General features: G+C 36.8%; 1 long non-coding RNA gene across 1 annotated transcript in view; it reads left to right on the top strand.

Moving 5' to 3' along the window:
* Positions 1 to 8,679: 8,679 nt before the first annotated feature.
* Positions 8,680 to 11,052, top strand: part of LOC140631625 (uncharacterized) — a 64,555-nt gene continuing 62,182 nt past the window's right edge. The window contains exon 1 of the long non-coding RNA XR_012029151.1: positions 8,680 to 8,975. This is a non-coding gene — a long non-coding RNA (uncharacterized lncRNA). The remainder of the gene's footprint in view (positions 8,976 to 11,052) is intronic.

Below are 11,052 nucleotides of genomic sequence, written 5' to 3'. Positions count from 1 at the left end.
GGCAGTTAGGGAGCAAGTAGACCTTACCTAATTATGGTTCTATCTTCTTTGTTTTATGAACCATTCATTTGAGAATGAAAAGATAGATGTAGTTAACCTCCACTGGCTGAATGAAGAGGAGGAAAGTTGAGATGAATAAGCATCTTCCCAGAGCATGATTCCATGGTGTATCAGTCATCTTTGCCACAGCAGTCAACAACGTCAATGCTGGTGGCTGATGCAAAACAGCATTATTTCTTGCTGTGATTATCTACCACTTTTTAGTCTCCACTGGGTTCTGTTTGGCTTCTTGATGACTTTTAGAACTCTGTTGGATGCTTTTCTGAGCTCTGTTGGGTTCTGCTGGGTTTGATTTAGCTTCATATATCTTTTGGTAGCTACTTTTGGGAATATACCATTGTCAAAACAGAAAGCCAGAGCAAGAGGCAGCATACAAATCATTCTGTGGCATTTTAAAGCTTTTTCTAGTCAATGTGTTGACAAAAACTCTTTCCTTGATCAAGCTCCAGTCAGGATCCCCCGAGCCCTTTAACGACTTGGCCTCAATCTTATTTTATAAAAATATCAGCTTCTCAGCACAAATGATTTTGTACCACCACCCCCGAAACCTGAACAAACACAAGTATAATTTCTAATAGCTAAGTTCTCACCTTAGGATGACCTCAGCTCCTTCTAAAATACCTGCCTGAGAAAACTCAGTCTTGCCAGGGAAAATTTACAGTTTGTTTCTGCCCAACCCTGGTGATAAGCAACTGGATCTCCTCTTAGAGCAGTTTCTTGAGAAAGCTTGCAATTATAAATCCTTCCTCTGCCTTTTGAGATATAAGTCTTCCACCAACCAGAATCATCTCCTCAAGGATCTGAGAGCTGTCTCTGTCTAATGCAAACATTTAGGGAGATAACTCTAGCTCCCAGTCTCTGCTCCCTCCTGTCATAAAGGTACAGAAATTTGTTTCTTCTCTAATTAAGCACCAATGAACAAACCCACAGGTCTAGTTGCATTAACTAACTCTCCTTCCCACATTTTGTAAGTTTCCACATGCCTGACTGTTCCCACGTTCTCCCATTAAAATGCACAGCCATCTCTGTACAAAGTGAAGTTGAGTTCAGTTCACACTGGACCCTTTTCCCTATTGCAAGAGTTCATTACTGAATAGTCTTATCTTCCCCACTTTAACTAGTATCTAGCTTTGTTCTCTTCAACAGTGGCAAATGACATATTTGCTTATATGCCAAAAACACATCAAATGATCAAGCCCAAAGTCAATGAAGGTCAGGAAGCATGACGATACTAGAGAACAAGCAAATAGATAAACAGATGATAACAATATAGCTTTTTTTTTAAATAAAAATGAGTACTAGATATTCCAGAAAGTGATTTCCCTATCAGACTTTCATAAAAGAAATGCTAAAAACAGTATTTTTGTATATTTTTGACAAAGTATTTTGTCAAAATATATTTTTGACAAAGCAAATATAAATAGGAAAAGTTACAGCAATGTTGCTCTCTGAATTGGCAAACACAAAATTTCCTCAAGGGAACTAAAGCCATAAATTTAAAAAGTGTACAAACTTTAATATCAGGAATATGTTATTCATCTTTATTCTTAACTGATGAGTAATGTTCCAATGTTCTAGAAATGGAAGTCAATTAGTTGTACTGCCTTGTTATTATTAAAAATGTGTATTTGATAGTGAAAAATAGGAAAAGTCATAAAAATTATGGACAAATCAGAAGTCTGGAAAGGATCTAAGATCCCTGCTTCCTGTAAATCTTGTTAAAATCTTTCCACCAGACATTGTTTTCAGTTTACTTAACAAAATCAAGAAACACTGTGTGATTGCCACTTGATGTGCCTTGCCATATCTTTTACAGTCATTGGGGGTTGGGCATGCTAGGAAAGATAACACCAATTATTTAAAACAGTAGCATATTGAGTGAGATTGTTCAGCCTTTTAAATTTCAGTCTCACTATGTTCCAGCGGACGGTACAAAATGTCCTATTTGGATGACATTCACAGCCCAGTGTCCATAAACAGCCTCAGAAAATTAAATTCCAGGCTAGTGTGCGTGTGTCCTGAAGTTCTGTGATATTTGACTTGAAGGGAAAATAACTGCAATGTAGTGACAAATCCGAAGTGACAGAAGTAATACATCTTTTTTAAAGATATTTATTTGAGAGAGACAGAGAGAGAGAGAGAGAATGCATGTGAGTGAGAGTAGAGGTCAGAGGGAGGAAAGAGAATCTCAAGCAGGCTCTATGCCCAGTGCGGAGCCCAACGCAGGGCTCAATCCCATGACTTGAGGTACTCTGTATCTTAACTTCAAATTCAATATCCTTAACATCTTCATCAGTTAGGGAGAGGAAAAGGGTAATAGACTACAATAGTAAGTGGATAATTATATTGATGATGAGTAGTTAATGGTAAAACATTCTAAATTTCTTTGTCCAATGCATTAAGTAATTGTCTATTAGGTGAAAAGTTTACTTGCATTTCATGGGTGGAGAAATGGAAAAGAAAAGAAAAAAATTAGCAATAAAGTATGGTCCTTGCCCTTCATGAGTTTGTTGGGTAGTGCAATGTTCTAGGAATTGATATTAAACATTTGTGTATTTGTTGTCGATCGTGACATAGCCTGTGTTCATAACAATATCACACTGAGTAGAAAATAGGGAGAGGAAGAAGAGGGTCCCTGCCTTTAGAATTATTAAAACAAATTGGATGTGAGTGAATAATGCCAAAATAGCATTTAAAGGAAAGCAAATTTATTTTAAAATAAATGGTACCTGTAAATTAGGAAAGATTGTTTTATGTAAGTATGACTAAAATTTACTTGGCTATGGCAAATTGTGTAGAAGCCAAATAATCTAAAAAATTAGGTTAGATTTAAAATAAAACTAATGACAAAAATAACAATAGTAACAACTGTAAAAACTATGCATTCCCTAATATAAAAAAAAATTATCCTCCCTGAATATTTGCTCAGGTGCCAGTTACTGTACGAGGCCATTTATATACATTGCTCTTCTAATTCTTTTTTTTTAGCAAGTGATGACTAATAACAAATGCTTCTTTCAAAAGTTACCCATTTAAAAAAAATTCCAGTATAGTTAATACAATATTATTAGTTTCAGTTGTACAAAATAGTGATTCGACAATTCTATATATGACTCAGTGCTCATTATATGTGTTCTTAATCCCTTTTACACATTTCACCCATCCCCCACCTCCCTCCCCTCTGGTAACCATCAGGTTGTTCTCTATAGTTAAGAGTCTATTTCTTGGTTTTCCTCTCTTCCCTCCTACCTTTGTTTGTCTGTTTTGTTTCTTAAATTCCATATGTGAGTGAAATCCTCTAGTATTTGTCTTTCTCTGGCTGACTTATTTCACTTGTCATTACCCTCTAGATCCATCTATGTTGTGGCAAATGGCAAGATCTCATAGATTCTTATGGCTGAGTAATATTCATTATCTATCTATCTATCATCTATCTCTCTCTCTATCATCTCCTTTATCCATTCATCTTTCTTTTTTTTAAAAAAAAGATTTTATTTATTTATTCATGAGAGACACATACAGAGAGAGAGGCAGAGACACAGGAAGAGGGAGAAGCAGGCTCCATGCAGGGAGTCTGATGTGGGACTGGGTCCCAGGACTCCAGGATCATGCCCTGGGCCGAAGACAGGCGCTAAACTGCTGAGCCACCCAGGGATCCCTATCCATTCATCTTTCAATGAACACTTTGGTTGCATTCATAATCTGGCCATTGTTTTTGGTAGAGACTTTAAGGTTTTCTATATATATAGTGTCGTGTCATCTGAAAATACTGAAAGTTTTACTTCTTCCTTACCGATTTGGATTCCTTTATTTATTTTTTATTGTTGTTGCCTGATTGCTGTGGCTAGGACTTCCAGTACTAGTGTGAAGAAAAGCAGTGAAAGTGGACATCCTTGTCTTGTCTCTGATTTTAGGGGAAAAGCTCCCACCTTTTCACCATTGAGTATAATGTTAGCTGTGGATTTTTCACATATGGCCTTTATTATGTTGAGCTATTCCCTCTAAACTCACTTTTTTGAGGGCTTTTTATCATGAGTGGGTGCTGTACCTTGTCGAATGCTTTTTCTGTATCTATTGAAATGATCATATAGTTTCTATCCTTTCTTTTGTAGGTATGATGTATCACATTGATTGATTTGTGAATATTGAACCACACTTGCATCTCAAAAATAAGTTCCACTTGATTGTGGTAAATTATTTTTAAAAATATATTGTTGGAATCAGTTTGCTAATAATTTGTTGGGGATTCTTGCATCCACACTCATTAAAGATATTGGCCTATAGTTCTCTCTCTCTCTCTTTCTCACTTTCTCTATCTTTTTGAAGTGTCTTTACATGGTTTTGGTATCAAGATAATGCTGGCCTCATAGAATGAGTTTGGAAGCTTTTTGTTTCCCTTCCATTTTTTTTTTTTTTGAAATAGTTTGAGAAGAATAGATATTAACTCTTCTTTAATTGTTTGGTAGAATTCACCTGTGAAGCTGTCGGGTCTTGGACTTTTGTTAGGAGTTTATTGATTATTGATTCAATTTTATAATGGTAATCAGTCTGTTCAACTTTCTATTTCTTCCTGGTTCAGTTTTGGGAGGTTATATGTTTCTAGGAATTTATTAATTTCTTCTAGGTTGTCCAATTTGTTGACATATATATATATTTTTAATATTCTCTTAATCCGTTGTATTTATACAGTGTTGGTTGTTATTTCTCCTCTTTTATTTCTAATTTTGTGTCCTTTCTTTCCACCTGCCCTCTGCCTTTGTTGAGTCTAGCTAAAGTTTTGTCAATTTTTAGATTTTTTCAAAGTTCTAGCTCCTGGTTTCATTGATCTGTTCTATTGTTCTTTACTTTCAATTTCATTTATTTTTCCTCTAATTTTTATTATTTCCTTCTTTCTATTGGTTTGGGATTTTGTTTGTTCTTCCCTTTCTGGTTCCTTTAGGTGTAAGGTTAGGTTATTTATTTGAGATTTTTCTTGCTTCTTGAAGTAGGCCTGTATTGCTATACATTTCCCTTTTAGAACAGCTTTTGCTGCATTCCATGGATTTCAAACCATTCTGTTTTCATTTTCATTACCTCCATGTACTTTTTAAAAATTTCTTCTTTGATTTCTCAGTTGACTCATTCATTGTTTAGTAGCATGTTATTTAATCTCTATGTATTTGTGTTCTTTCCAGATTTTTTCTTGTGGTTGATTCATACTCATAGCATTGTGGTCAGAAAAGATGCATGGTATGACTTCAGTCTTTTTGAATTTTTCTAAGACTTGTTTTGTGGCCTAATATGTGATCTTTTCAAGTGCAAGTTCCATATGCACTTGAAAAGAATGTGTATTTTGCTGTTTTAGGATGGAATGTTCTGAATATATCTACTAGATCCATCTGGTCCAAAGTGTTACTCAGAGGCATTGTTTCCTTGCTGATTTTCTGTTTGGATGATCTATCCATTGATTTAAGTGGAGTGGTAAGGGGATGCCTGGGTGGCTCAGCAGTTGAGCATCTGCTTTTGGCTCAGGGCATGATCCCGGTCACAAGATTGAGTCTCACATTGGGCTCCCTGTGAGGAGCCTGCTTCTCCCTCTGTCTGTGTCTCTGCCTCTCTCATGAAAAAATAAATAAAATCTTTTCTTTAAAAAAGTGGAGTGTTAAGATTCCCTACTATTATTGTATTCCTATCAATTATTTCCTTTATGCTTGTTATTAGCTTTATTTATTTTATTTATGTTCGTTATTCGTTTATTTTATTTATGTTTGTTATTATGTATTTGGGTACTCCCATGTTCGGTGCATAATTATTTACAATTGTTATATCTTATTGTTGAGTTGTTCCCATTATAATTATAAAATGTCCTTCTTGTTACAGCTTTTGATTGAAAGTTTATTTTGCCCAATGGAGGTATTGCTACATTGTCTTTCTTTTCACTTCCATTTGCCTGATAGATGCTATTGCATCCTTTCACTTTCAATCTGCTGTGTCCTCAGGTCTGAAATGAGTCTCTTATAGGTAGCATAGAGATGGGTCTTGTTTTTTTTTATGCATTCCATCACCCTATACCTTTTGGTTGGAGCATCTAGTCCATTTACACTCAAAGTAATTTTTTGATATAGATAGAGAGATAGATATATAGAGATAGATAGATAGGATAGATAGGTAGATAGATAGATAGATAGATAGATAGATAGATAGATAGATAGATAGACAGGTAGATAGATAGATACTTATTTCCATTTTGTTGCTTGTTTTATGGTTGTTTTTGTAGTTCTGCTCTGTTCCTTTTTTCTCTTGCTCTCTTCTCTCATGACTTGCTGGTTTCTTTAATGATATTCTTGGATTCCTTTTTATTTAGTTTTTACATATCTATTACCAGTTTCTGATTTGTGGTTACCATTAAGTTTATATATAACATCTTTGCATATAGCAATCTATATTAAGTTGGTAGTCACTTAAGTTCGAACTCATTCTTTACTCCTCCCCCTCTCCCCCCACCACATTTCAGCTATATGTTGTCATACTTTACATATTTTTATTTTGTGAATACTTTGATTGATTTTTATAGATACACCTAATTTTACTGCTTTTGTGCTTCATACTTTTCTCACTCCTGTGTATAGTGTTTTCTTTCCATTCAGAAAGTCCCCCCTTTAATATTCCTTGAGGGGCTGGTTTAATGGTGGTGAATTCCTTTAACTTTTGGTTGTCTGGGAAACTTTATCTCTTCTTCTATTCTGAATGATAGCCTTGCTGGATAGATTCTTTGTTGAATTTTTTTTTCTTTTTTTCCTTTCAGCACTTTGAATATATCATGCCACTTTCTTCTCGCTTGCCAAGTTTTTGCTGAAGAATCAGCTGATAGCCTTATAGGGTTTCCCTTGTATGTAACTGTTTTCTTCTTTCTTGCTGCCTTTAAAATTGTCTATTTATCACAACTTACTGCCATTGTAATTACTATATGTCTTGATGTGGACCTCCATGAATTGATTTTGTTGAGGGTTCCCTGTGCTTTCTGGATCTGGATTTCTGTTTTTTTTCTTAGATTTGGGAAGTTTTCAGCTACTATTTCTTCAAATACATTTTCTGCCCCCTTTTTTCTCTCTTCTCCTTCTGGGACCTTTATAATACAAATGTTATTATGCTTGATGGTGTCACTGAGTTCCCTAAGTCTATTTTTATTTCTTTTCATTATTTTTTATCTCCTACTCGACTTGATTGCTTTCTATAACTTTGTCTTCCAAGTTACTGATCCATTCTTCTGCTTTCTCTAGGATACTATTTATTCCATCTAGTGTATTTTTTTTGAAAGATTTTATTTATTTATTCATGAGAGACACAGAGAAAGGCAGAGACATAGGCAGAGAGAGAAGCAGGCTCCCTGCAGGAGCCCCATGCAGGAATTAATCCTGGACCCCAGGATCACACCATGAGTCAAAGGCAGATGCTCAACCACTGAGCAATCCAGGTATCCCTTACACCTTAGCTGGTGTATTTTTAATTACAGTTATTGGTCTCTTCATCTCTGATTGGTTCTTTTTTATGTTTTCTATCTCATTGTTAAGGGTCTCAGTAACATTCTCCACTCTCTTTTCAAGTCCAGTGAGTATTTTCTTAAAGATTTTATTTATTTATTTATTTATTTATTTATTTGACAGAGAGAGAGAGTCAGAGACATAGGCAGAGGGAGAAGCAAGCTCCTCTCAAGGAGCCCAATGCAGGACTCAATCCCTAGACCCGGGCTCACGCCCTAAGCCAAAGGCTGAAACTCAACTGCTGAGCCACTCAAGTACCCTCCAGTGAGTATTTTTATGACCATTACTTTAAATTGTCTATCAGGCATATTACCTATCTCCATTTAATATACCTTACTTGCTCTGATTTTGTCCTAATCTTTCATTTGGGACATGTTCCTCTGTCTCCTCTTTTTGTCTAACTCTCTGTGTCTGTTTCTCTGTGTTAGGAAATTCAGCTATACTCTCTGGTCTTGAAAGTTGTGGCCTTATGAAGAAGATGGCCTGTGGTGCTTTGCAGTGCAATGTCTCCTGTTCATCAGAACCTAGCACTTCGATGGTGTCTCTTATGAGTGTTGTGTGGACCTTACTGTCATGACTAAGCTCTGTTTGCCTTCAATCCAGTTATCCGCAAAGGCTCTCTTTTCCTGCTGTGGGATGAGTTCGGTCTCTGTGTTGTTGGTAGGCCAGACGAGGGCTGCCTTGGGCTTGAGTTGAGTCAGACTAGGCATTTGCCAGGAAGCAGTAGCACAAAACTGCAGGGCAATTTCCCTGTGTTATCTCCTGAGAAGCCTTTGTTGGTGGGTCTAATCAGTCTGTAGTCTAACCAGATGTCTGCCCTTAGCACACAGCTGGGGCTGCAGGGGAGCTGGTGTGTGTGGTTAACTTCCTTTCTCTGTGGGACAAAAGTCACTTTGGAATGGTGCTGGCTCTTGTCCATCTGCTTGCACACTGCCAGATTTGTGGTACAGTTTTAGATAGGCTCTAATCAATGGCATATTGGATGGGGGCAGATCTGCAGGAGAACACAGGAGTGGAAGGCATAGTGCCAACAAGGTCCATGCTGGTCTGCTACAGGAGACCTGCAGCTGCCTGGGGAAATTCCTTCCAAGGCCTACCAGTTTGGAGTGGGTGTGTCCACAGGAAACTTGGAGGTGGATTGCACAGTGTGTTCAAGGTCTATGCTGGTCTACCTCAGGAAGGTGCCTTCAGCTGCTTGGGAAAATTCCATTCAAGGCTGGTCAGATTGTTGGAGAGAGATCTGCAGAAGTGTGAAAGTTTTGCCACTGAGCTGGTTCCTGCAGATGTTCAAGTATCTAAGCAGGGGAAGGGCAGGGGAGGGAAATGACACCTGCCAGCTTTTTCTTCTTGGAGAAGTCTCCCAAAGATCTCTGCCCACCCAGGATGTGCTCTGAGGTTAGTAAATTAATCTCTTTCCTGTATACCCCAGGTGTTTTTCGAACTGCTGCTTTGAAAGTTCCAGTTGCTAAGCTCCTCTGATTGTAAGAACTCATAAATCTAGGCCAAATGTTACAGGGATTAGTCTTCCCTGTATGGGTCCCTCATGCCTGGGTGCCTGATGCCTGAGGTCTGACCCTCCCCCTCCATATCTGTTGTGTTTCTCCCTCCTGTGGACAGTCCAGTGAGTCCATTTAGCTCCTGACTGTGTCTCTACCCTTCCTACCCTCTGTAACATGGCCTCTTCCTCTACATTTGGCTGTGGAGAGTCTGTTTTGCCAGTCTGGGTTCGTTTTCTGATTTATTTACACTCATGTTGATGTTAACTAGTTGCATCTGTGGGACAAAGTCGGTTTAGTATTTTCTACTCTGCCATCTTCACTGGGCATTTCTACCCTTAATTCTTAAAATTGCTTTGTGGATTTAATGATATTATTATTATTACCATTTTACTGGTGGTAAAAACTAAGGCTTGGTATGATCTGGTAACTTTCCCAAATTTATAAGTATTAGATTAGTGGAACCAAATTTTCAGTCTGAACTCCAGAGTTTGTGTTAAATATCTGAATAATTAGCTGGGACACTTTTCACTAGCAAGAAATAAAAGGTCTCTATTTATATGATCATAATATCATAATACTTCACAGACAACCAAATATAATATTATGAGTTTTTATTTTTTTTTATGCAAACAAAACAAAACACAAAAACAAACAAAAACAAATAAAAACTAAATTGGTCCCAGGACAGTAATTCTCTATGATGGTCCATGTTATGTTAGGGAAAATTAATTGAAGGAGATGAGATTTTTCTTTAGGTAATTAATGGAGGTGAAGAAGATGAGTTTCTTTTTAGATAATTAAATAAAAGTGACATGGCTTTTACAAGAAGGTGGAACAAGCTTGTTCTGTGATCTTTCTTGCTAAGAAATTATTATTTACAAATGTCATTTTGCTCCATTGGGATTCTTCCATCTAAGGATGAAGTTTGATTTCTCCCTGATATTGTATGGAGTTTATAGGGCTAAATAATCCTGAATCTAGACATTTGAGAAATAAATGTGAGGTTGTACAAGCTGTGTGTGTGACATTGCTGCCACTCCAAATTCCCTGAGTGTGTATAGTGTTTTGGTGCCAAGTGAGGTGATGCTTCTTTTTATCATGTCCTTCACAGAACTATTGTGTGAAGTCAACTCAGTCAAGGAAAAGTATTGACAAAGTAGATAAAGCTGGTTTATGTAAAGAGATTCTAGATTGAGAGCTCCTGCTTTCTAGTGAGACACTCCTATCCAGGGAATGATTTCACTGTGCTTTGCTGCTAGTGCCCCTTTCATGATGAATCTCCAAAACTAGAGAATGTTCTAGCTTTCACAAAGATTTTCTCAGGATAAACCCAGTTATTGATACAGCTTCCTGGATGTTGTCTTCTATAACCGTAAATAAACTGGCCTTTTCAGGACACAGAGGAGCCTCAACAAACTCATGAAGGTCTCTGGAGGCTCCCTGGGAGCAACTAGTATTATAATTTCAGTAACATTAAGGTTTTAAAATGGTTATATTAAATGATTTTTTAAGTCCCTCTAGCTCTAACATTCTATGAATAAATAGAGTTTGTGGGCAGGCCTGGAAACATGCTCATCACATTTCTCTGGGAAAAAGCATTACAAATCCAAATAGACTCAATTAATGGACTTTTGGAACATAGTTTATTAAAGTTGGGAAGAAACTAAGTGGGAAAGAAACATATAGGTTTTGGAGGAGAACATACTGTGTCCATGTTTGGCAGAGCTGAGTCACTTTTTTGCTCCAAATGTTGAAATAAGTACAGGACCCATTTGTTGATCCAAGAGAGCTCTTGAATGCTTTGACTGATTTTAGTGATGAGTTATTTTTTTTCTCTAATTTGATCTCTTAGCTGACTGTATTATTGTTGCAATTATAATATTCACTCACAAGGGCAGTTATAAAAATAATAGAAGCTGGAAAACTGGCTTCATGAGGAAGAACTTAAATATTTTCTCTTATTAAGTATATTA

This window comes from Canis lupus, chromosome 4 (assembly GCF_048164855.1).
Source record: "Canis lupus baileyi chromosome 4, mCanLup2.hap1, whole genome shotgun sequence".
Taxonomy (NCBI): Eukaryota; Metazoa; Chordata; class Mammalia; order Carnivora; family Canidae; genus Canis; species Canis lupus.
The sequence above is the reverse complement of the archived record's forward strand: the minus strand, read 5'-3'. Positions and strand labels throughout refer to the sequence as shown.